General features: G+C 39.7%; 1 protein-coding gene across 2 annotated transcripts in view; it reads right to left on the bottom strand.

Annotated features, from left to right (window-relative positions):
* The window catches only part of GINS3 (GINS complex subunit 3), a 115129-nt gene that overhangs the window by 35959 nt on the left and 52830 nt on the right, over positions 1-26340 (bottom strand). Inside the window, exon 1 of one of the 2 annotated variants that reach the window (XM_054455111.2) lies at positions 1719-1927. The exons of the other annotated variant lie outside the window; for it this stretch is intronic. The gene's annotated coding sequence lies outside the window, so the exon portion shown is untranslated. Of the gene's footprint in view, positions 1-1718; positions 1928-26340 lie in introns of those variants that run through there. 2 annotated transcript variants of the gene reach the window in all.

The raw sequence follows: 26340 nt of genomic DNA, 5'->3' as shown, positions 1-26340 counted from the left end.
ATGTACGTGTAGATATATAATATATATAATATATATTATATATATATTATATATTATATATATAATATATATATAATATATATAATATATATTATATATATAATATATATTATACATAGATGCATATATAAAATATAGATGCATATATAAAATAACAATAGATGCATATATAATATATAGATGCATATATAAAATAACAATACTATTTGAAGCTTTGCTATACGATTTTTTTCCCCCAACAGAAGATCCATATACCTTGTTACCGCTCTGACTATCTCATTTTCTGTCAGTTTCCACCCACATCCTCTCCTCTCCAAGCTCAGCCACAGTTATTATTGCCCTTAGCCCTTTGTGCCTGGGGTTCACTTCCTAGCAGGGTCTCCCTGTTGGCCCCAGTGAATTGAATTTCATCTCATGCTCACTGAGCCTCTACTAGATGTCATATACTGTGCCAAGCACTGCATATGCATGACCTCATTTTCACCTGCATAACAACTCTCTGTGGTGGGTACTGTTATTTTCCTCATTTTACAAATTAGGAATTTACCTGCTATGATTTGAAAGTGTCCTACAAAGTTCATGTCTTGGAAGCTTAATCCTCAATGCAATAGTGTTAAGAGGCAGAAACTTTAAGAAGAGATTAGGTCATGAAGGCTCTGCCCTCATCTGTGGATTAACCCAGGAGAGTGGGTTTGTTATAAAAGCAAGTTCAGTCCTCTTCCTGTGTGCCTGGGTGCTCTTTTGCCCTTCCACCTTCTGCCATGGGATGACACAGCAAGAAGGCCCTCACCAGATACCAGCACCTTGATCTTGGACTTCCCAGCCTCCAGAACTGTGAGAAAATAAATTTCTGTTCTTTATAAATTACCCAGTCTCTGGTTACTCTGTTACAGCAGCACGAAATAGACTAAGATATTACCCAAGATCTCACAGCTCATAAGTGGTTGACCTTGGATTCAAAACACAAGTCTATTGAAGTTCATTACTTGTGCTCTTCATCACTACATCACACTGGTATCTGCTTAGAAGAATTAATGACTTGAACCAGTAAAAAAAAGTTCTATGGAATTAAATTAATACATTTTTCTTACAGAGGCTGTGATATGAAGAAAGATATGCTGTAAGTTTTCTGTATCTACTAATTGGATTTATAATCTCAAGGCATTTTGTAATTAAATACAAGTTCCCAAAATTTCCACAAAGAGAAACGTAACTTATATAGTTCTGAGCTGTTCTTCCAGCCATATACCAAAATGCAATCTTTCTAATCACTGTGTGACAATGCTTAAGCACTGCTTAGTAATATATTGTACCACATGGCTTTGTGTCAGCATTTCTGAGTCATGGCTGTGTACCTATAACAGTCAAGTGACATATGCTCTAATGGGGTCTGACTCACTTAAATAAGTGCATTAACTTGACAAGTTTGATTTTATAAAACTGAAGAGGACTCTCTGAGTTCTGAGTTTTTTTCACCTCTATATAAAACTATGGTATGAGTTCAAAAATATCCCTATGACGCTGTGTGGCCTTAACCATTGCTTAACTCCTCTCCTTTTTCATCTTGAATTAAATTTCTCAAACATATAGTGTGCCCTTGCTGTGTCCACCTCTTGCTCCACACTCACTTCTCCATCCCCTGAGACTGTATTCTGGCTTCTGCTCCCTCCATGTCACTGAACTTACCCACGACCTCCTACACCATTTTCAGATCTTACCTGACTTGGTTTCTCTGCAGAATTTGATGCGATTTGGCTCTCTATTCTTCCTGACATTTTCTCTCCTCTTGCATTCCACTATGGCATTCCACCTTGGTACTTCTCTTACCTTTTGCTAGTTTTTGGTCTCTCTTGCTGGTCACATTTTTTCTTCTCTTTTGGTGAGGATATAGTATCCTTACTCCCCTTTCTCTTTCTTGTCTACACACATCCCTAGATGATCTCATCAGCTGTCATGGCTTCCAATATGACCTACGTGGTGGTGACTCCCAGGTTGATGCCTCCTGAATTCACACCAACATTCCAATCACCCCTATATGGATGGCTAAGGCCACTTAAACTCTACCAAGTCCCAGAAGTGAATTTATTATCTTCCTTTATTCTTATGTCCATGAATGGTGCCATCTCCCTATTACCCACAATAAAACCTAAAAGTCCCTTTAGATGTTTTCTACTTTGTCCTCCACATCCAACCAGTCACCATGTCTTGTTGCTTCTAATTCCTAAACATCTGGGGACTCCATAATCTCCTTTCTGAGTATTGATCATGTTTCACCTGAAACATTGAGCTATCTCCATAAAGAGTCTCTTAATTGAACTCACCATCTGTCTCATTTCCATGAATCTATCCTCCACCCTTCTGCCTTGGGGATCTTTCTAATGTAACCTGAATAAGTCTTAGGATGCCCAATGCCCATCTGAACTTGATGTGGTATTCAAAGTACTATACCCCAATGACCAAAGGTAATTTAAAACACTTTCAATTTTCACTTATATATCTGGAAAAACATCAAAAGAGGTCCTATTCTTAGTCCTAGACACTGCCTCCCTAAATCCTTTTTCCCAGTTATGCATTAATTTAAAGAACAAGGTAAATTTATATACACTGGCCTGAAAAGCTAAAGTGATTGGTATACTCTTAAGTAAAAAACACAAGTTGGCTGGGTGTGGTGGCTCATGCCTGTAATCCCAGCACTTTGGGAGGCTGAGGCGGGCGGATCATGAGGTCAGGAGTTTCAGACCAGCCTGGCCAATATGGTGAAACCCCATCTCTACTAAAAATACAAAAAAACTAGCCAGTTGTGGTGGCTTGCACCTGTAGTCCCAGCTACTCAGGAGGCTGAGGCAGGAGAATTGCTTGAACCCAGGAGGCAGAGGTTGCAGTGAGCTGAGATTGCGCCACTGCACTCCAGCCTGGGCAGTAGAGGGAGACTCCAACTAAAAAAACGAACAAACAAACAAAAAACCAACAACAAAAACACAAGTTGAAGACAAAGATGTATATAAAAATTCCATTTTTGTTTTCCAAAAAGTGCATGTGGGCTGAGCGTGGTGGCTCATGCCTGTAATCCCAGCACTTTGGGAGGCTGAGGCAGGCAGATCACTTGAGCTCAGGAGTTGCAAGACCAGCCTGGCCAATATGGTGAAACCCTGTCTCTACTAAAAACATAAAAATTACCCAGGTGTGGTGGTGTGCGCCTGTATACCAGCTACTCGGGAGGCTGAGGCAAAAGAATCGCTTGAACCTGGGAGGCGGAGTTTGCAGTGAGCCGAGATTGTGCCACTGCACTCCAGCCTGGGCAACACAAGAACACTCTGTCTCAAGAAAAAAAATAAAATAAAAAGTGTATGTGGAATCCACCCCACCTGCTCACCACTGGGTGCCTGTGCACATTGTCCATTGGATGCCACCAGTGCCCCTGTGCATCACTGGGGAGACCTAAAGACAGCATGCCCCTCCTGCCACCAGCACCCATGCAGGGATTGACCCCTGCCACCTGCCACTGCTGATGTGCAGCATCCAGGGTCCTGAGGAGAAGCCCACCCCACCTGTTGCTGCTGGTACTAGTGTGCATTGTCTGAGGCCTGGGGATAGATCTGCTCCACCCACCACTACCGGCATATGCACACACCATCAGGGGACCTGAAGACAGTTGTGTTCCACCTGCCACTGGCATCCACACATGTTGTCTGGGAGCTTGTGCATTGACCCACCCTGCCCACTCCACTGGTATCTGTGCATGCCATGTAGGGGCCTGAGGACAGGCCCACCCTTACCCACCACCACAACAACTGGCACCTGAGAACTGGCCTGCTGGCTGTTTCTATTCCCAGCAAAGCCTCACCACAGCCTCTACTAACAACCATGGTCTAAGCCACTGAAGAACTCACAGATATCACTGATGCTGATTATAGTTTACAAAATCACATGGCAACTATACCACTGTGTCCATCCAGAATCACAGCCAAAGCACTCTACCCAACCAACACTATAGTTAAATCTATATGAAAAAGTCTTCGTATGACAGCCAATTCATAAAATTGGATGAAACAGCTATTACACCAGAAGCATAGACATCAACATAAGGACATAAGAAACATGAAAAGGCAAGAAAACATGACCACTGCAAAGGAAAGCAATAACTCTCCAGTAGTGGATCCCTCAAAAAAGGAAGTTTATGAAGTGCCTGAAAAAGAATTCAAGATAATGATATTAAAGAAACTCAGTGAGATATGAGAGAACACAGATAAACAATGCAAAGAAATCAGAAAAACAATTTATGATCTGAATTAGAAATTCAAAAAAGAGATAGATGTAATTTAAAAAAGAGAGAAAACAGAAATGCTGGGCTGAAGAATTTATTGAATAATATAAAAAATACAATTGAAAAACTTCAACAATAGACAAGATCAAACATAAGAATTTCTGATTTCAAAGACAGGCCTTTTGAAATAACCCAACCAGACAAAAAGAAAGAAATAAATAAGATAGAATAAAAAACAACAAAAACAAGCCTACATGATATATGGCATAACATAATGTGACCAAATATTTAATTTTTAGGAATTCCACAAGAAGAAAAGATAGGCAAAGTCATAGAAAGCCTATTTAACTAAATAAAAGCTGAAAACTTCCCAAGTCTTGCAAGACATATAGACATCTAGATATAGGAAGCTTGAAGATCACCAAATAGATTCAACCCAAAAAGGGTTTCTCCAAGACATATTATTGTCAAACTGTCAAACGTCAAAGACAAAACGAGATTTCAAAAAACAGCAAAAGCATCACATCACATATAAAGGAAATTCCTATCACACTAACAGTTGATTTCTCAGCAGAAACCTTACAGGCCAGGAGAGACTGGAATGATATATTCAAAGTGCTAAGAGAGGCAGAGATGGAGCAAGGTGGTGAAATAGAAGGCTCCACTGATTGTCCTTCCCACAAGGACATCAATTTAACAACTACCCATATACAAGAAACGAAAAAAAAACCTTCATAAGAACCAAAATCAGATGAGTGCTCATGGTACCTGATTTTAACTTTGTATCACTGAACAAGGCACTGAAGAGGTAGAAAAAAAAACAGTCTTAAATCTCTGACACCACCTCTCCTTAACTCCTGGTAGTAGCGGCGACGTGGTGTGGTCAGTGTTACTATGTGCTGGAGGAGGGACAGCACAGCAATTGTAAGGCACTAAACTCAGTGCTGTCCTGTTATGGCAGAAAGGAAAGCCAGACCAAACTCAGCTGATGCCCACCCAGGGAGGGAGCATTTAAACCAGCCCTAGCCAGAAGGGAATAGCTGATCCCAGTGGTCAGAACTTGAGTTCCTACAAACCCCACCACTGTGGGCTAAAGTACTCAAGAGCTCTAAATAAAGTTGAAAGGCAGTCTAGGCCACAAGAACTGCAACTTTTAGGTGAGTTCTAGTGCTAAACTTGGCCCACAGCCAGTAGACTGGGTGCAGGAGGGGGACACACAACCTATTGACACACCAGCTGGGGCGGCTAAGGGGGTGCTGGCACCACCCTTCCCCTAGCCCCAGGCTACACAGCTCTCCAAAAGAGATCCTCCCTTCTGCCTGAGGAGAGGAGAGGGAAGAGTGGGGAGGATTTTGTCTTGTATCTATCTTGGATACCAGCTCAGCCATGAGAGGATAGGGCACCAGAGTTGTGAGGCCCCAGTTCCAGGGCCTAGCTTCCAGATGATATTTCTAGACATATCCTGGGCCAAAGGGGAACCTACTGTCTTGAAGGGAAGGACCCAGTCATGGCAGCATTCATCACCTGCTAACTGAAGAGCCCTTGGGCCTTGAGTAACCACCGTGATACCCACATACTATGTCAAGGGCCTTGGGTAAGACTTTGAGACTTGCTGGCTTCAAGTGAGACTCAGCACATTCCCATGGTGGCTATGGGGCAATACTTCTGCTTGAGAAAAGCAGAGGAAAAAGTAAAGGGGACTTTGTCTTGCACTTTAAGTACCAGCTCAGCCACATTGGGGTGGAGCACCAAGCAGGTTCTTGGAGTCCCTGATTCCAGGACTAGGCTCTTGGATGACATTTCTGGACCTTTACTGGGCCAAAGAGAAGCCCACTGCCCTGAAGGGTGAGTCCCAGCCCAGGCAGCATTCACCACAAGCTGACTGAAGAGTGCTTGGGCGTTAAGGGAACATCAGCAGTAGTCTGGCAGTACTCCCCCACGGGCCTGTGGTAGTGGTGGCCATGGGATGAGGCTTCTCTGCTTTTGGAAAGGGGAGAGAAGAGTAGGAAGGACTATGTCTTGTAGTTTGAGTGCCAGCTCAGCTGCAGTGCGGTAGAACACCAGGTAGACTTCTAAGGTTTTTGACTCTAGTCCCTGGTTCCTGGACAGCACCTCTTGATCCACCTGGGGCCTGGGGGGACTCATTGCCCTGAAGGGAGGATCATAGGACTGGCTTTGCCACCTGCTGATTTTAGAGCCCCAGAGCCTTGAGCAAACATAAACAGTAGCCAGGGAGTATTTCCTTGGGCAAGACCCAGTGCTGTGCTGGCTTTAGGGCTGACCCAGCACAGTCACAGTGGTGGTGGCCATGGAGGTGCTTGTGTCACTCCACCTCCAGCTCTAGGTGGCTAAGAAGAGAGAGAGAGACTCTGTTTGGGAGAAAGTAAGGGAAGAGAATAAGAATCTCTGTTTGGTAATCCAGAGAATTCTCCTAGATCTTGTCCAAGACCATCAAGGCAGTGCCTCCACAAATCTGCAAGAACCACAGTGTTACTGGGCTTTGGGTGCCCCCTAAAGCAGATCCAGCTTAGATCACAACATCCAAGACCTTTTAAACATATGGAAAGCCCTCTCAAGAAAGATGGGTATGAACAAGCCCAAACTGTGAAGACTATAATAAATACCTAACTTTTCAATGCTCAGACACAGACACACATCTACAACTATCAAGATGATCCAGGAAAACATGACCTCACCAAATGAACTAAATAAGCCACCAGAGACCAATTCTGGAGAAAGAGAGAAAAGTGACCTTTCCGACAGAGAAATCAAAATAGCTATTTTGAGGAAACTCAACGAAATTAAAGATAACACAGAGAAGAAACTCAGAATTCTATCAGATAAATTTACCAAAGAGATTGAAATAATTAAAAAGAATTAAGCAGAAATTATTGAGCTGAACAACACAATTGGCATACTGAAGAATTCATCAGACTCTTTCAATAGCAGAATTAATCAAGCAGAAGGAAGAATTATTGAGCTTGAAGATAGGTTATTTGAAAATACAGCCAGAGGAGTTAAAGAAAAAAGAATAAAAAACAGTGAAGCACACCTACAGAATCTAGAATATAGCCTCAAAAGGGTAAATCTAAGGGTTATTGGCCTTAAAAAGAGGTTGAGAAAGAGATGGCATAGAAAGTTTATTCAAAGCAATAATAACAGAGAACTTCCCAAACCTATAGAAAGCTATCAAAGTGCTAAAGGAAAACAACAACACATCTGTCAACCAAGATTACTGTGGCAAGCAAAGCTGTTTTTCCCAGAGAAGCAAACATTGAGGGAATTTATTATCACTAGACCAGTCCTACAAGAAATGTTTAAGGGAGTCCTATATCTGGAAGTGAAGGACAATATCTACCACCATAAAAACACATGAACATGTAAAACTCGCAGGTAGAGCAGATATACAAATGAGAAAGAGAAAAGAGTCAAATGTTACCACTACAGAAAATTACAAAATCACAATCATAAACAATAACAGAGGAAGAAAGAAACAAAGGATATATAAAACAACCAGAAAACAATTAACAAAATGACAGGCATAAGTTCTCATCTATCAGTAATAACCTTGAATATAAATGGGTTGAATACCCCACTTAAAAGATACAGACTGCTGAATGGATTAAAAAAAGAATGACCTAAGTCTATGCTGCTGACAAGAAACTCACTTTACCCATATAGACACATATAGATTGAAAGTGACTTCACCCAAATAGACACATATAGACTGAAAGTGAAAGGATGGGAAAAGATATTCCTCAAAGACAGAAACCAAAAGCAAGTAAGAGTATCTATACTTACCTCAGATAAACAGACTTTAAGTCAATAACTGCAAAAAGAGCCAAACCAATTAGACAGGAGAAAGAAATAAAGGGCATCCGAATTGGTAAAGAGGAAGTCAAACTGTTACTGTTCACTGATAAAATGATTGTATACCTAGAAAATCCTAAAGGCTCATCCAAAAAGCTTCTAGATCTGATAAATGAATTCAGTAAAGTTTCAGGGTACAAAATCAATGTACACAAATCAGTAGCACTGGTATCCACCAACAATGACCAAGCTGAGAATCAAATCAAGAACTCAACCCCTTTTACAATAGCTGCAAAAAATTAAAATACTTAGGAATATACCTAACCAAGGGGGTGAAAAATCTATACAAGGAAAACAATAAAACACTGCTGAAAGAAATCATAAACAACACAAACAAATGGAAACACATCCCATGCTCATGGATGAGTAGAATCAATATTGTGAAAATGACCTTACTGCCAAAAGCAATCTACAAATTCAATGCAATTCCCATCAAAATACCATCATCATTCTTTACAGAACTAGAAAAAAAAATCCTAAAATTCATATGGAACCAAAAAAGAGCCTGCATAAATAAAGCAAGACTAAGCAAAAGGAACAAATCTGGAGGCATCACATTACCCAGCTTCAAACTATACTACAAGGCTATAGTCACCAAAACAGCATGTATAAAAATAGGCATGTAGACCAACAGAATATAATAGAGAACCCAGAAATAATGCCAAATACTTACAGCCAACTGATCTTTGACAAAGCAAACAAAAACATAAAGTGGGGAAAGGACATCCTATTCAACAAATGGTGCTGGGCTAATTGGCAAGCCACATGTAGAAGAATGAAGCTGAATCCTCATCTCTTACCTCATACAAAAATCCACTCAAGATGGATCAAAGACTTAAATCTTAGACCTGAAACCATAAAAATTCTAGAAGATAACATTGGAGAAATTCTTCTGGACATTGGCTTAGGCAAAGAGTTCATGATCAAGAAACAAAAAACAAATGCAACAAAACAAAGATAAATAGATGGAACCTAATTAAACTAAAAAGCTCCTGCACAGCAAAAGAAATAATCAGCAGAGTAAACAGACAACTTACAGAGTGGGAGAAAATATCCACAAACTATGCATCCAACAATATCCAGGAAATAGCCTCAAAAGGGCAAATCAAGATCCTGGATATTGTCCAGGATCTACAAGGAACTCAAACAAATCAGCAAGAAAAGAACAAATAATCCCATCAAAAAGTGAGCAAAGGAAGTGAATAGACAATTCTCAAAAGAAGATATACAAATGGACAACAAACATATGAAAAAATACTCAACATCACTAATTATCAGTGAAATGCAAATCAAAACCACAGTGAGATACCGCCTGACTCCTGCAAGAATGGCCATAATTAAAATATATATAAAAAATAGATGTTTGTGGATGTGGTGAAAAGGGAACACTTTTACACTCCTGGTAGAAATATAAACTAGTACAACCACTATGGAAAGCAGTATGGAGATTCTTTAAAGAACTAAAAGTAGAACTACCATTTGATCCAGCAATCCCACTAACAGGTATCTACCAAGAGGAAAATAAGTCATTTTATGAAAAAGACACTTGCACACACATGTTTATGGTGGCACAATTGCAAAAATATGGAACCAGCGTAAATGCCCATCAACCAACAAGTGGATAAAGAAAATGTGGTTTATATATACCATGGAATACTACTCGGCCATAAAAAGGAACAACTAGTGGGAACTAAGCTATGAGGATGCAAAGGCCTAACAATGATATAATGGACTCTGGGGACCCAGGGGGGAGAGTGGGAGGAGGGTGAGAGATAAAAGACTACATATTGGGTACAGTGTACACTGCTCAGGTGACGGGTGCAACAAAATCTCAGAAATCACCACTAAAGAACTTTTTCATGTAACCAAACACCACCTGTTCCACCAAAAACTATTGAAATTTTAAAAATAAAATTTAAAAATTAAAAAAACTGTAAAAAGAGCCAAAGAACATTATTATATAATGACAAAGAGATCAATTTAACAAGAGGATATAACAATTCTAAATATATATGCACCTAACCCTGGAGCAGCCAGATATACAAAGCAAATGTTATTCGATCTAAAGGGAGAGAGAAACCGGGCACAGTGGCTCTCGCCTGGGATCCCAGCACTTTGGGAGGCTGAGGTGAGGTGGGCGAATCACTTGAGGAGGCTGAGGAGTTTGAGACCAGCCTGGCCTACATAGTGAAACCCCATCTCTACTAAAAAATAAACTAAATAAACTGAAATAAAATAAAATAAAAGGAGAGATAGACTCTAATACAATAGTAGCTGGGAACTTCAACCCCACTCCCGTGTTGGACATATCATCTAGAAAAAAAAAATCAACAAGGAAATATTGTGTTTTTTGTTTTGTTTTGTTTTTCTGAGATGGAATCTTGTTCTGTCGCCCAGGCTGGAGTACAGTGGCATGATCTTGGCTGACTGCAACCTCCGCCTCCAGGGTTCAAGTGATTTCTGGCTAATTTTTGTATTTTTTAGTAGAGATGGGGTTTCACCATGTTGGCCAGGCTGGTTTCTAACTCCTGACCTCAATGATCCACCTGCCTCAGCTTCCCAAAGTGCTGGGATTACAGGTGTGAGCCACAGCGCCTGGCCTCAACAAACTTTTAAAAATCAAAATCTTGTCATGTATCTACTCAGACCACACTTGGAATAAAACTAGAAATCAATACCAAGAGGAACTCTGGAAACTGCACAAATACATGGAAATTAAACAACATGCTCCTGAATGACCACTGGGTTAATGAAGAAATTAAGAAGAAAAAAAAATTGAAATAAATGAAAATGGAAACACAACATACCTATGGGATACAGAAAAACAGTGCTAAGAGGGAAGTTTATAGTAATAAATGCCTACATCAACAAAAGTAGAAATATTTCAAATAAGCAATCTAAGGATGCACCTCAAGGAAGTGGAAAAACAAAAACAAACCAAATCCAAAATTAGAAGAAGGAAAGAAATAATGAAGAACAGAGCAGAAGTAAACAATATCAAGACAATATCAAGCAATACAATATCAAGCAATACAATCAACCAATGAAATGTAAAGCTGGTTTTTTGAAAGGATAAACAAAATGGATAAACTGCTAGCTAGACTAATCAAGAAAAATAAGAAAGAAGACCCAAAGAAACAAAATCAGGAATGAAAAAGGAGACATTGCAACGGATTACCACAGAAATAAGAAAGATCATTAGAGACTATTATGAACAACTATATGCTAACGAATTGGAAAAGCAAATTGTTTTGGGAGGAAGTGGATAAATTCCTGGACACATACAACTTACCAAGATTGAATAAGGAAGAAGTAGAAAACCTGAACAGACCAATAATGAGAAATGAGATCGAATCAATAATGAAAAGTCTCCTAAACAAAGCAAAGCACAGGACAAGATTGCTCTACTGCTGAATACTACCAAACTTATAGAGAACTAATACTAATACTTTTCAAACAATTTTTAAAAATTGAATGGGAGAAAATTATTCCTGACTCATTCTATGAGGCCAGCATTACCCTGATATCAAAACCAGATAGGGACACAACAAAATAAGAAAACTACAAGCCACTATCTCTGATGAATATAGATGCAAAAATCCTCAACAAAATACTAGCAAACTGAGTCCAACAGCACATCAAAAAGATAGTACAGTGATCAAGCCATATTTATTCAGGGATGCAAGAATGGTTTAACATGTGCCAATCAATAAATATGATATATCATGTCAACAGAACGAAGGACAAAAACCATATGATCATCTCACTAGATGCAGAGAACGCATTTGATAAAATTCAACATTCCCTCATGATGAAAACTCTTAACAAATTAGGCATAAAAGAAACATACTTCAACATAATGAAGGCCACATATGATAAACCCGTACCTAACATCCTACTGAAAGGAGAAAAGCTGACAGCCTTTCTCTGTGAACTGGAACAAGACAAGGATGCCCAGTTCCACCATATTATTCAACATGGCACTGGAAGTCCTTGCCAGAGCAATCAGACAAGAGAAAGGAATGAAGTGCATCCATTTGGAAAAAAGGAAGTCAAAATGTCCTTCTTTGCAGAAAGTACTCTTATATATAGAAAAACCCATCAAAAAACTCAGAATTGATAAACAAATTTAGTAAAGTTGCAGGATACAAAATCAACTTATAACAATCAGTAGCATTTCTGGCTGGGCATGGTGGCTCATGCCTGTAATCCCAGCACTTTGGGAGGCCAAGGTGGGTGGATCACCTGAAGTCAGGAGTTCAAGACCAGCCTGGCCAACGTGATGAAACTCTGTCTCTACAAAAATACAAAAATTAGCCAGGCATGATGGTGGGTGCCTATAATCCCAGCTACTCAGGAGGCTGAGGTGGAAGAATTACTTGAACCCAGGAGGTGGAGTTTTCAGTGAGCCAAGATTGTGTCATTGCACTCCAGACTGGGTGACAGAGTGAGATTACATTTCAAAAAAAAAAAAAAAAAATCAGCATTTCTAAACACCAATAATGAACTAGCTGAAAAAGAAATTGAGAAGCAATCCCCCATCTACAATAGCTACAAAAAAGTAAATAAAATACCTAGGAATAAATTTAACCAAGGAGGTGAAAGACCCCCACAATGACAACTACAAAACACTGATGAAAGAAATTGAAGAGAACACAAACAAATGGAAAGACATCATGTGCCCATGAATAAGAAGAATTTATATTATTAAAATAACTATACTACACAAAGCAATCTATAGATTCAATGCAATCCCTATAAAATACCAATAACATTCTTCACAGATATAGAAAGAAAATTGTAAATTTTTCTGGAACCACAAAAGAACTTGACCTTGAATATTCAAAGCAATCCTGAGTAAAAAGAACAAAGCTGGAGGCATCACACTACCTGACTTCAAAATATAGCACAAAGCTATAGTAAACAAAACAGCCTAATATTGGAATAAAAGCAGACACATAGGCCAAAGGAACACAATAGAATACCCAGAAATAAACCCACCTATTTACAGACAACTGATTTTCAACAAAGGTGTCAAAAACATACACTGGGGAAAGCACAGTCTCTTTAATAAATGGGAAATGCTGGGAAAACTGGATATCTATATGCACAAGAATGAAACTAGATCCCTGTCTCTCACTAGATATAAAAATTAACTAAGAAGGGATTAAAAACTTAAACATAAGACTCAAAACTATAAAACTACAAGAAGAAAACATAGAGAAAATGCGTTAGAACATTGGTCTAGAGCCTAGACAAAGGTTTTATGGCAAAGACTTCAAAAGCACAGGCAACAAAACCAAAAATAGGCAAATAGGACTATATTAAACTAAAAAGCTTCTGCACAGCAAAGAAAACAATCAACAGAGTGAAGAGACAACCTGTAGAATGGGAGAAAATGTTTTCAAAATATTCATCCAACAAGGAACTAATATCCAGAATATAGAAGGAACTCAAACAATCAACAATAAAAACAAAAACAAAACAAAATAATCCCATTAAAAATTGGACAAAGACATATGGAATAGACATTTCTCAAAAGAAGACATATGAATGGCCAACATATCTATGCAAAAATGCTCAACATCACTAATAATCAGAGAAATGCAAATCAAAACCACGATGAGAAAACAGCTCACCCCAGTTAGAATGGCTATTACCAAGAAGATGAAAAATAGCAAATGCTGGTGAGAATGCAGAGAAAAGGGAACTCTTATACACTGTTCATAGGAATGTAAATTAGTACAGCCATTACAGAAGACACTGAAAACTTCTTAAGAAACAAAAAATCGAACTACCATAAAATCCAGCAATCCCACTACTGGGCACTTACCCAAAGGAAAGGAAATCAGTATATCAAAGGGATACCTGCACCCTCATGTTTATTGCAGCACTATTCACAATAGCCAAGATATGGAATCAACCTCAGAGTTCATCAGTGGATGAATGGATAGACAAAATGTGATACATGCACACACACACACACACACACACACACACACACACACACACACACACACACACACACACACTGAAATACTGTTCAGCCATTTGCAGCAGCATGGATGAAACTGGAGGTTGTTATGCTAAGTGAAATAAGCCAGGCACAGAAAGACAGATATTGCATGTTCTCACTCATATGTGGGTGCTAAAAAAGTTCATCTCATGAAGGTAGAGAGTAGAATGACGGCTATTGTTGCGGGAAGTCAGAGACCCCGAACAGAGAGACTGGCTGAAGCCATGGCAGAAGAATGTAAATTTTGAAGATTTCATGAATATTTATTAGTTCCCCAAATTAATACTTTTATAATTTCTTACGCCTGTCCTTACTGCAATCTCTGAACATAAATTGTGAAGATTTCATGGACATTTATCACTTCCCCAATCAATACTCTTGTCATTTCCTATGCCTGTCTTTACTTTAATCTCCTAATCCTGTCGTCTTCATAAGCTGAGGATGTATGTTGCCTCAGGACCCTGTGATGATTGCATTAACTGCACAAATTGTTTAAACAATATGAAATCTGGGCACCTTGAGAAAAGAACAGGATAACAGCAGTGTTCAGGGAACAAGGGAGATAACCATTAGGTCTGGCTGCCTGAGAGCTGAGTGGAACAGAGCCATATTTCTCTTCTTTCAAAAGCAAATAGGAGAAATATCGCTGAATTCTTTTTCTCAGCAAGGAACAGCCCTGAGAAAGAGAATGCGTCCCTAGGGGGTAGGTCTCTGAAATGGCCGCTCTGGGAATGTCTGTCTTTTACAGTTGTAGATAAGGGATGAAATAAGCCCCGATCTCCGGTAGCGCTCCCAGGCCTATTAGGAAAAGGAAATTCATAATCCTATCTACTCAGAAGGCTAAGGCAGGAGAATTGCTTGAATCTGGGGGCGGAGGTTGTGGTGAACTGAGACTGTGCCACCCTACTCCAGCCTGGGCAACAGGTGCGAAAATGCATCTCAAAAATAAACAAAATAAAATAAAATAAGAAAGATAAGAGGAAACACATGCTGAATGCCTACTGTACAGGTGGGCATTGAGCTAGGTCAAGATGGTACCTGTCATAATCTTGGTGCTCCTCTCCTTGAAAACAGCTCTGCCCTAGTCCTGTGCAGAGGGATCAGTCACTTTCCACACTATGAAACTCCACTCCTGGACCACTGATGCCCCAACCAGGGATGAGAGCCAACTCCAGATCACCCCACCCCTGGAGGATCAGCAGGCTGTGAAAGGCCCCACTGAAAACGTTCCACCCAATCAGGGTTGATGGTGATTAGCTGGGCATATCAGATTCTCTGCAGAGAATTTTAACTCAAAAATACAAGGGGAGACAGGGTTAGCGGCAAAAGCAGAAGACAGAAAGATGCATGGCAGGAGCCCATCAGGCACAGATTGCCATGAATAAACAGAAGCAATGAAGTAGAGAAAGGTGCAGAGTGGAGAAGGAGGTTGGATGGGAAAGGGGTGAGGACTGACCCAAACAAGGGCAGCGAGAGGGAAGAGGGAGGCAAAATATTCTGCTCTCAGAGCCGGGCTGCACTCTTACTACTACATGGGTTGCCATCAGGCCCAGCTGTGGCTGTTTCTGTGCAGTCTGGTAGGCAGGACCTGGCTGGGTGTATCTGATCTTTCTGCTGCAGATGCCTTCATGATAAACCCCTAATAAATCACCTGATAAGCCTTCATGATAAGCTTCTTAAAGCTTCATGATAAGCCTTTATGTTAAGCTTCATAAGGCTTCATGATAAGCCTTCACATTAAACCCCAATAAATCGTCTTTGGTCCTCCAAAGCCTGCCTAATACAGGGGCTCCACTTTGCCACCTGGGTTAAAATTTTCTCAGGCACTTGGAGGTGCCCAGGAGTGAAATGGCCTACAAGGTGGTGGAGCTGGGCTGTGAACTCAGTTTCCAAAGCTCGTGTGGTGTGGCTCTGTTCATGGCATCCTAATGTCTAATGCCTTAATTGATAAGGCAATGAATAAAGCTAACTGAGTCAACTGCAGCCTCTTCCCAGGTTATGCAATGCAGGCTCTTATTCAATACAGGCTGTTTTTATAAATCATATGTTTCCCTTTGCAGAAGACTACAACTCTTCGGTAATCTTCAGGACGGTACCAGATGGTATCCCAACCCCTGTGTGTATGTAGCCAGCTCAGTTCAACTTGGTGACAGTGATATAGGAGGCAAGGAGGACAGAAAACGACTAGATTATATCTATGGTTTGGTATTGTATGATTAAGTCATCGTTTTGTCTGCCCTGAACCTCTTTCTCCCTCCTCTTTCTTGAAAATTAATGGTTTATTTATAATTGATGCATAATTGTATATATTTATGGGGTATCATTTGATGTTTCTGTGCATGTATACATTTGCACAATGATCAAATCAGGCTAATTGCCATATCCATCACTTTCAACATTTATCATTTCTTTGCGATGACAACATTCAAAATATTATCTTTTAGCTATCTTGAAATAGACACTACATTGTTTTTTGCTGTAGTCACCCTACTGTGTAATAGAACACCAGAACTTATTCTTCCTGTCTAACTGTAATTTTGTACCCATTGACCAACCTCTTCTGGTACCCCTCCTTCTCTCTACTCTCTCCAGCCTCTGGTAAGCACTATTCTACTCTCTACTTCTATTAAATCAACTATTTAAGATTCCACATATGAGTGAGATCATGCAGTGTCTGTGTTTTTGTGCCTGGCTTATTTCAGTTAACATAATGTCCTCTGGGTTAATTTATATTGCTGCAAATGACAGGATTTCCTTCTGTTTTGTGGCTGAATAGTATTCCATTGTGTATATCTAGCACATTTATTTTATCCATTCATCTCTTGATGTACACCCAGGTTGATTCCATATCATGGTCATTGTGAATAGTTCTGCAATAAACATGGGGGTGCAGATGTCTCTTCATTGCACTGATTTCCTTTCCTTTGGATAAATTCCCAGTAATAGGATTGCTGGATCATATGGTAGTTCTATTTTTAATTTTTTGAGGAACTTCCATACTTTTTTCCATAACGGCCATACTAATCTACATTCCGACCAACAGTGTATAAGCATTCCCTTTTCTCTGCATCCTCGCCAGCGTTTGCTATTTTTTGTCTTTTTTATAACAGCCATTTAACTGGGATGAAGTGATATTTCATCATGGTTTTGATTTGCACTTCTCTGATGATTAGTGATGTTGAGCATTTTTTCATATACCTGTTGGCCATTTGTGTGTCTCCTTTGGAGAAATGTCTATTCAGGTCTTTTTTCCATTTTAAAAATCACATTATTTGGGGATTTTTGCTTTGAGTTCCTTATATATTCTGGATATGAACCCCTCGTCAGATGTATAATTTGCAAGTTCTTTCTCCCAATCTGTAGGTTGTCTCTTCATTTTATGGTTTTCTTTGCTGTGCAGAAGCTTTTTAGCTTGAGGTAATCTCATTTGTCTGTTTTTGTTGCCTGTGCTTTTGAGGTTTTATTTTTTAAAAAAGCCTCGCCCAGTTCAATATCATGAAGAATTTCTTCTAGTAGTTTCTTCTAGTAGTTCCTGGTCTTACATTTAACACGCTAGTCCATTTAGAACTGATTTTTGCATGAAACATGCTTCTCTGTCCACACCAGCAATGTGGTTTGAATGGGAGCTGGCAATTGCAGACTCCAGACTCCTGGCTAGAGTTAAATTGGATCGGGAATGGGTATCTGCTCTTTCTTCTTTCCTACATCCTGGGAAAATAATGATAGCCCCATCCTATTCACCTTTCATTAGTCCAGGCATGGACCAGTCCAAGGCCAGGCCAATCAGAGCACTTCTCTGGGTTTGTCAACTTGGAGCTAATGAGGATGTTCAAACGTGTGGAGAATGTTCACTCCCTCCACTCCCTTCACTCCACTCCTTCCACCAAAAAAAAAAAAAAAAAAAAAGTGGAAAAATCAATTTGTAACATAAAATTAATATCTTAATCATTTTAGATGCATAATTCAGTAGTGCTAAGTTCTGATTGTTTCACGTTGCTGTGTAGACAATCTCCAGAACTCTTTTCAGCTTGCAAAATGGAAACTCTGTAGCCATTAAACATCTTCCCATTTCCCCTTCCCCTCAGTCCCTAGTAACCACCATTCTACTTTACTCTACGAATTTGACTATTCTAAGTACCTCATATGAGTGCAATCATACAAAATCCATAGTTTTGTAGTTCTCATTTACACTAAAAGAATGATTTTAAGAAAAGAAACTCTACTGAACTGAAATTGCTTACAGTTTATAAATTCTCCGAATATATTATAGTCTGATTATTTAACTGCTGTAGGATGATCAGTCCTATTTTACTTTTTGGAATTTCCCAAATGAGCCATGGTAGACAGCCTCTTCATTAATCTTCATAATGACTGTACCAGATGGTATCCTGAGTCCTATGTGGATGTAACCAGCTCAGTTTCAACTTAATTACAGTTCTGCTTCAGTGGCTGAATCTGTGCACTAGCCGTCCTTCAGTGAGGACAATTTGCCCCCGGGGGACACCTGGTAATGTTTGGAGACATTTTTGGCCATCATAACTGGGGGACGGTGCTGCTGAACATCCTGCTGTACTCTTCAGCAAGGAATTACCCAGTGAAAATGTCCACAGTATCACAGTTCAGAAATCCTGATCTACACTGTAGTGATGTTTCTCTGCTTCACACTGACCACGATTTTCCAATCAAGGAATCATAAGGAACATAATGGAACTGAAAAGCATCTGCTTGTCCCGAAAAGAGACCTAGGGAGGTTCTAACTGCTTCAGTCTACAACCAACAAAAAGATTTCTGAACGGTCCTTTTCCCTGTTTAGTGATTCCCAGACTTCACCTTAGGTGAAAGTTTTATAACCTTTTCCCACATCTTACTTTAAATTTGTGGCATTTTGTGAAAGAAACCACAAATTGTACCAGTATTCTGGTTTTTTTGGAGAGAACTTTTTGGTTAGAATTCCTTCTTTTAGTTATTATGCAAGATTCAAACTCTCCCTCTCAAGCGGTCTGGAAGATGAATATAATCCACAAATTTATTTCTTTGCAGCAAAAATATCTCCACATTAGTACTACCATGTAGCAATTAATCCAAAATATATAGTGCCCAGATAACTCTCTCTACTTGGTAGCCAACGTCTTGCAATAGAAATCTTCAAAATTCCAAGTACTAGTATTTCCCTGATTTCCCAGAAGAGGAAGTGAAACTAGGCATGTTAGATGTTATTTAACAGTCTAATTTAGAAGTAATCAAGAGAAGTCCCGGAATCTAATAAGCTAGTTAGCAACCAAATGAATCCCTGAGTTTAAGTTAGATACCTAGTGATGTAGTTAACTTTTCTGTATTGTTAAACAAAAATCCTGGGAGGCCACTGTTTTGGGCTGAGCTCCTACACTGTGACCCCAACAGACCAGACCAAACCAAAATGGAATCACTCATGCTAAATGCCAATAATTAAACTGAAACATTAAGGAAGCAGGGAGATTCCAAACAGACCAGTTTCTCCTGAAAACATGGGATTCCAGTCTATCTGAGTTAGCACAGTAGGAAGGTTTCCTCTGCTTCAACCCTTCCAAAAAAGTAACCAGAAGTGACCTGATGTTAACCAATCAGTCCTTTTTTTCTTTTCTTGAGACAGGGTCTCCTTCTGTCACCGAGGCTGAAATGCAATGGTGTGATCACGGTTCACTCCACCTCCCAGGCTCAAGTGATCCTCCCACCTCAGCCTCCTGAGTAGCTGGGACCACAGGCAGGTGCCATCATGCCCAGCTAATTTTTAAATTTTTCGTTAGAGACAGAGTTTCCTTATGTTGCCCAGGATGGTCTCGAACTCCTGGGATCCAGTCATCCTCCCTCCTTGTTCTCCCAAAGTGCTTGGATTACAGCATGAGCTACCATGCCCAGCCTCAGAGTGTTTTTATGATGTTTTGTTTCCTTGGTCTCCCTGTGACTTAGGGCAAGTACGGCTACCCCCTCTTAGGAGAGGACACTAAAGGCCTGAGTGTCCCGTCTGAGGTCCTCAGTCACTCCAGGACAGAGGCCCAAACAGAAGTCAGATCTTGGGCTGTTGAAGTTGCCCTTTGTTTATCCTGAGGGCACGACTGCTGTGTTTACAGATTATCACATAGGGATTTTAAGAAGTATAATGGGCTAAGTTTCTTCTTCAGATGCGTAAAAGAATCTGCCACCCAGGTGCCTGAAGGTGTGGTACCTGGGCAACTAAAGGGCTATGGGTAATCAATTTATTCCCAGAGTTAGGGTTGGAAAAGCTCGAAGAGTATGATGAAAATGTAAGTAGTGTGTGCTAGACTTCTAGACTGTGAAATCAGCAAAATCTCAGAAAAGCATAGAAAACATAAAGGACTTTAAAGAGGTGCATCCTCTCTGCTGTTGGTTTTCATCTGAGCTGTCATTCAAAGGCAGCCCTCTGTAGAGAAACGACCCTGGACTCAGTAAGTAGCAAGGTTTAGGGAAGCACACAGTCCCTGAATGATCAATCTGGCAGTCGCTTGCCTTGTATTCTTTTAGAAGTTAAAAATCTTTCTGAAAGGTGCTGGGTGAATTGTGCCTTTGTGATTTGTTTGGTGGTGCTCTGAAAATTCCTTGTCTCCGTTCCTAATTTTAGAGCCAGCAGCTGTCACTGCTTTGTTCTAACAAGTCAGTAATTTTCCATTCCCCTTGCTTCCTTGGATTTCCTTTCTATATCTAATCACTCACTCTGCAGGGGCTTCTAACTTGGTCTTCTCACTTAAAAATTTTTATTATTAATTTTTAAATTTATAATTGGACCTTGTCATTTTTTTTAACCCCAAAGAAGTATGTGCATGTCACATAGTCTGTCATTTGGTATTTTGTTATTTCTGTAAGTTAGTAATTGCTTTTATTTTATTTTATTTTTGTATTTTTAGTAGAGACGGGGTTTTGCCATGTTGGCCAGGCTGATCTCGAACTCCGGACCTCAAGTGATTCTCCCACCTCAACTTTCCAGTGTTGGGTTTACAGGCTTGCCCACCGTGCCAAGCCTAGTAATTGCTTTTAAAAAGTTAAAGTATTACCTTTTATTTTACCCGTATACACTGTACTTATATAAACCTTCTTACAGTGTGTGATAGACACAAAATTTTATCATGAAATGTTATGGCATTCAGTGTTTGTGTGTGTGTGTGTGTGTGTGTGTGTTTTGAGACGGAGTCTCACTCTATCGCCAGGCTGGAGTGCAGTGACGCGATCTCGGCTCACTGCAAACTCCTCCTCCTGGGTTCACGCCATTCTCCTGCCTCAGCCTCCCAAGTAGCTGGGACTACAGGCGCCCGCCACCGCACCTGGCTAATTTTTTTGTATTTTTAGTAGAGACGGGGTTTCACTGGTTTAGCCAGGATGGTTTCGATCTCCTGACCTCGTGATCCGCCCGTCTTGGCCTCCCAAAGTGCTAGGATTACAGGCGTGAGCCACCGTGCCCAGCCGGCATTCAGTGTTTTTTATCTTCATTGCAGCAGGGTTGCTTTTGTTTGTTTCTTATTTGACCATTTATTTATTTTTAGGATCACATGGGTACCAACAGAATTCCTTGAAGGTGTTTTGCAGGTGGTATCATAACTTTATTTTTCTATTTTAATTTTGCAGTAGTCTGGGATTTGCTTCAAATTAATCCAGATGGAGGGGAAGGGGATGTAGGTTAATGAAACAAGACTGGCCATGGTAACTGTTGACGTGGATCGTGGGAGCATGGTCGTTCGTTATGCTACTCTGTCTACCTTTGGGTATGCTGGAAGTTTTCCATTATAAAAAGCTCTGAAGATTTTTACATCAAGATTATTTCTAATAATCTTCCTTTAATTAAGATAAACTCATTGTACAAATATTGCCATCTATAGGTGGAAAATATATTTCTTTTGATTTGGATAGGCTGCAACATCAAAAAAAGGAAAAAAATTATTGTAATCTTAATCTCTAATCTGACTCTGAAATATTATTAATGTTACTACTCTTTTCTCAAAACTCGCCATTAATATGAATCACTAGGTATAACGCACATAAATTTCTTTATAATCTCTGTTCTATAGATCAGTAAAATTCATGTTTGAAAAAGGTCAAATTACATTTTAGCATAAAGGCTCAGGACTTCTTAAAAAATGACTTGTGATTTTTGAAGGTTTGAAAACTCCAAATTAGAATATAATTTAAAAATGTAGTTTTGACCCTTTACATATTTTTGATGACTTGAGAATGTATCTGTATTTTAAGTCTCATATTCATGTGAACTTGACATTTTCACACAGGTCCACAGAACAGAAAGTTGCTGCTTTCAAATTTGGGGAAAATATAAGAGAAACTTCTTTAAATCATATAGAGTAGACAAAGATACCTTATGAATACCAGAAACAAGTGACAAAAATAAATACCCTAGGGGTTAAGCAGAATGTTCTGGATATCGAACTTGAAGCTTATGAGCATTGTTTGTTTGTTTGTTTGTTTTTTGGTTTTTTTTTTAGATGGAGTCTCACTCTGTCACCCAGGCTGGAGTGCAGTGGCATGATCTCAGCTCGCTGCAACCTCCACCTCCCGGTTCAAGGGATTCTCCTGCCTGGGTTCAAGCGATTCTCGTGCCTCAGTCTCCTAAGTAGCTGGGACTACAGGTGCACGCCATCACACCTGGCTAACTTTTGTATTTTGAGTAGAGACAGGGTTTCACCACGTTGGCCAGGCTGGTATTGAAATCCTGACCTCAAGTGATCCGCCCACCTCGGCCTCCCGAGGTGCTGGGATTACAGGTGTGAGCCACCCCGCCTGCCCGGCCTAAAGCATGTGATCATTCTGATACCAAGATAAGCACAGAGTTGCCATTAGAGCATATTTCAGGCCTCCCTTCCTGTCCTGTGGTTACAGTTGCATGTTCACTCAATCCTCCATTGTATTTTGAAGAATAAATTGTACTCTACATAGTTGTTGTGCCTTTCAGATACAATTTATAATACAGTTAGGCCTATTAAAATTCCAAGAGTAACAACCTTTTCCAAGATGACCTTGCCCAACATTTTTGTGTTATTAATTGTGTCTGTAGGACCACATCTGCCCCCTTCTGCTCTGACAAGGTATTCTGAGAAGGACAGAGTTGCACTCAGTAATGAAAACATGTTACACGGATCCTGTAAGCCAAATCTATTGACCAGGAGAGTTGGGACACATACTTTCACATTTTCTGGAACAACTTGTACTTTCTGGAAAAACCTATATAACTGGCTGGCCCAGGCTCTCTTATTAGAATTTCTAATATTTTAGGGTGACAGCTCATTTTAAGGGACCGCATCACACTGTCAGACTGTCAGGGTCTTCTTGGATGTGATACCAACAGCACAGGCAACAAAGAAGAAACAGGTAAATTGGGCTAAAATAAAAATTTAAAACTTTTGTGCATCAAAGGATGCCATCAACAGAGTGAAAAGGAAATTAATGAAATGGGAGAAAATGTCTGCAAATCATGTATCTTAAAAGACGCTAATATCCAGAACACTTTTTAAAAACCACTATAACTCAACAACAACAAAAAAACCAAGTAACCAGATTTAAAAATGGACAAAGGACTTGAATCGATATTTATCTAAAGAAGACATAGACACGTACCCATTTAGCACATGAAAAGATGCTTGGTGTCATTAACCATTAGGGGGATGCAAATCAAAACCACAATGAGATACCACCTCACACCCATTAGGAAGTCTATTATAGAAAGAAAAGAAAACAGACAAACAAGCAAAAACCCAACACAGAATATAAGTGTTGATGAGGATGTGGAGAAATTGGAAGCCTTGTGGGCTGCTGGTGGGAGTGTGAAATGATGCAGCTGCTATGGAAAACAAGATGGCCGTTCCTCAAAAAATTAAACATAGATTTACCATATGACCCAGCAATTCCACTTCCGGGTATATACCCAAAAGAGCTGAAACAGATTGGGACTGGAACAGATATTTGTAAACCAATGTTCATAGCTGTAGTAATCACAAATAGCCGAAAGGTAGAAGCGACCCTAGTTGAATGAATGGATAAACTGAATGTGGTTTATAAGCACAATGGAACATTATTCAGCCTTAAAATAGAAGGAAATTCTGACACATACTATAACGTGGATAAACCTTCAGGATGTTATGCTAAGTGAAATAAGCCAATAACAAAAAGGCAAATAGTGTATGATTCCACTAACATAAGGTACCTAGTCTAATTCACAGAGACAAAAAGTAGGATGGTGGGTGCCAGGGGCTGGGGAGAGGGGGAATGAGGAGTTAGTGTTTAATAAATGCAGAATTTCAGTTTTGCAAGATTAAAAAGTTCTGGAGATGGATGGTGGTGATGACTGCACAATTCTGTGAATGTACTTAATGCTACTGAACTATACACTTAAGATGGTTAAAATGGTAAATTTCATGTCATGTAAATTTTACAACTAAAAATAAAATAAATTTAAAAACGTAAAATAAACTTGAACAAAATTTGCAAATAAAAAAATTGGTTGTTGAAAAAGGACTGATTTTTGAGACAGACAACTTCTAAAATAAATGTTACTTAATTTATTTTAGAAGTTAATAGTTATCATGTTAATTCTTATCAATTTTGAGACAATGCTTTTTAACAGCATCCTCAGAATTTCTCTATGTGCCTAGCAGTGTACCAGATACCGCTGTGGATGGTGTAGGTACATGAAAGATTAGCTTAGCCTTCCAGGAGAGACAATCTTGGTGGGAAAATAAGATGTGTATAAAAAAAGTGAGTAAACAGCAAAGACTGCATGACACTAAGCTTTATATGAGTGTTAGAGATAAGAAGTTTAAGAGAGAAGAGAAGGCTGGGGCCGATGGCTTACACCTATAATCCCAGCACTTTGGGAGGCCGGGGCAGGCGGATCACTTGAGGCCAGGAGTTCGAGACCAGCCTGGCCATCATGGCGAAACCCCATCTCTACTAAAAACACAAAAATTAGCCAGGTGTGAGGGCAGGTGCCTGTAATCCCATCTACTCTGGAGGCTGAGGCATGAGAATTGAGAATTGCTCGAACCCAGGAGGCAGAGGTTGCAGTGAGCCGAGATCACAACACTGCACTCCAGTCTGGGCATCAGAGTGAGACTGTCTCAAAAAAAAAAAAAAAAAAAGAAAGAAAGAAAGAAAGAAAAGAAAGAAAAAGAAAAAAAGTTCCACGGGGACAGGGCGGAGGGAATGAAGAGGGGCGGTGCTGTCTAGGGGTGAAAAGGACCTAAAATTGAGAAGTATGACAAATCTTGACATTGCTGTGAATTTATATAATGTAGTGCAGAAAATAACAAATACCATAGGAAAGCCAAGAAGTAATAAAGACAGCTAAACACTGGCACCTGAGTGGCCATGCAAATCAATGGGACAGACTAGAGGGCTCACAAAAACCCAAAAGATGATGTTTTTTGATAACATGGCGTTTCAAATCAGTAGGGAAAAGGTAGATTATTTAATAAGTGGGTTGGGAAATTTTTATGTTGAATTCCAATGTACTCTTCCCACCCAAATATGTTCCAAACAGAGCAAAAATTTCAATACCGTAAAACCATTAAAAGTACTTGAAAAAATGTTAGAAAAAAAGAGTGTTTTTAAAATCTTGAAGTCAGGAATATTTTTCCAAGCTAGATTGAAAATCAAGGAGCCTTAAAGAAAAAGACTGATAAATTTTACTATATAAAGGTTAAAACATATGCACGGGAAAAACTTACATCACAGATTTATGGTATAAACTATGTATTTATATATATTTAGAGACAAGGTCTCACTCTGTCACCCAGGCTGGTAGCCATACTCACTGCAGTGAGTTTGAGCTCATTGCAGCCTCAAACCCCTGGGCTCAAGCAATCCTCCCACCCCAGCCTCCTGAGTATCTTTGACTACAGGTGCATGCTAATGCGCTCGGCTAATTTTTAAAATTTTTTTCATTTTTATTTTAGAGAACAGGGTCTCAAACTCCTGAGATTACAGGGATGAGCCCCTTTACTTGGCGTTAATTAAACATTTTTTTTTAGGCTGGGCACAGTGGCTTACACCTATAATCCCAGCACTTTCGGGGGCCAGGGTGGGCAGATCGCCTGAGTCCAGAAGTTTGAGAATAGCCTGGGCAACATGGCAAAACCCTATCTCTATGAAAAATAAGAAAAGTTAGCTGGGTATGGTGGTGCAAGCCTGTAGCCCC

This window comes from Pongo pygmaeus, chromosome 18, assembly GCF_028885625.2.
Source record: "Pongo pygmaeus isolate AG05252 chromosome 18, NHGRI_mPonPyg2-v2.0_pri, whole genome shotgun sequence".
Taxonomy (NCBI): domain Eukaryota; kingdom Metazoa; phylum Chordata; class Mammalia; order Primates; family Hominidae; genus Pongo; species Pongo pygmaeus.
This window is presented reverse-complemented; position numbering and strand designations above follow the sequence as displayed.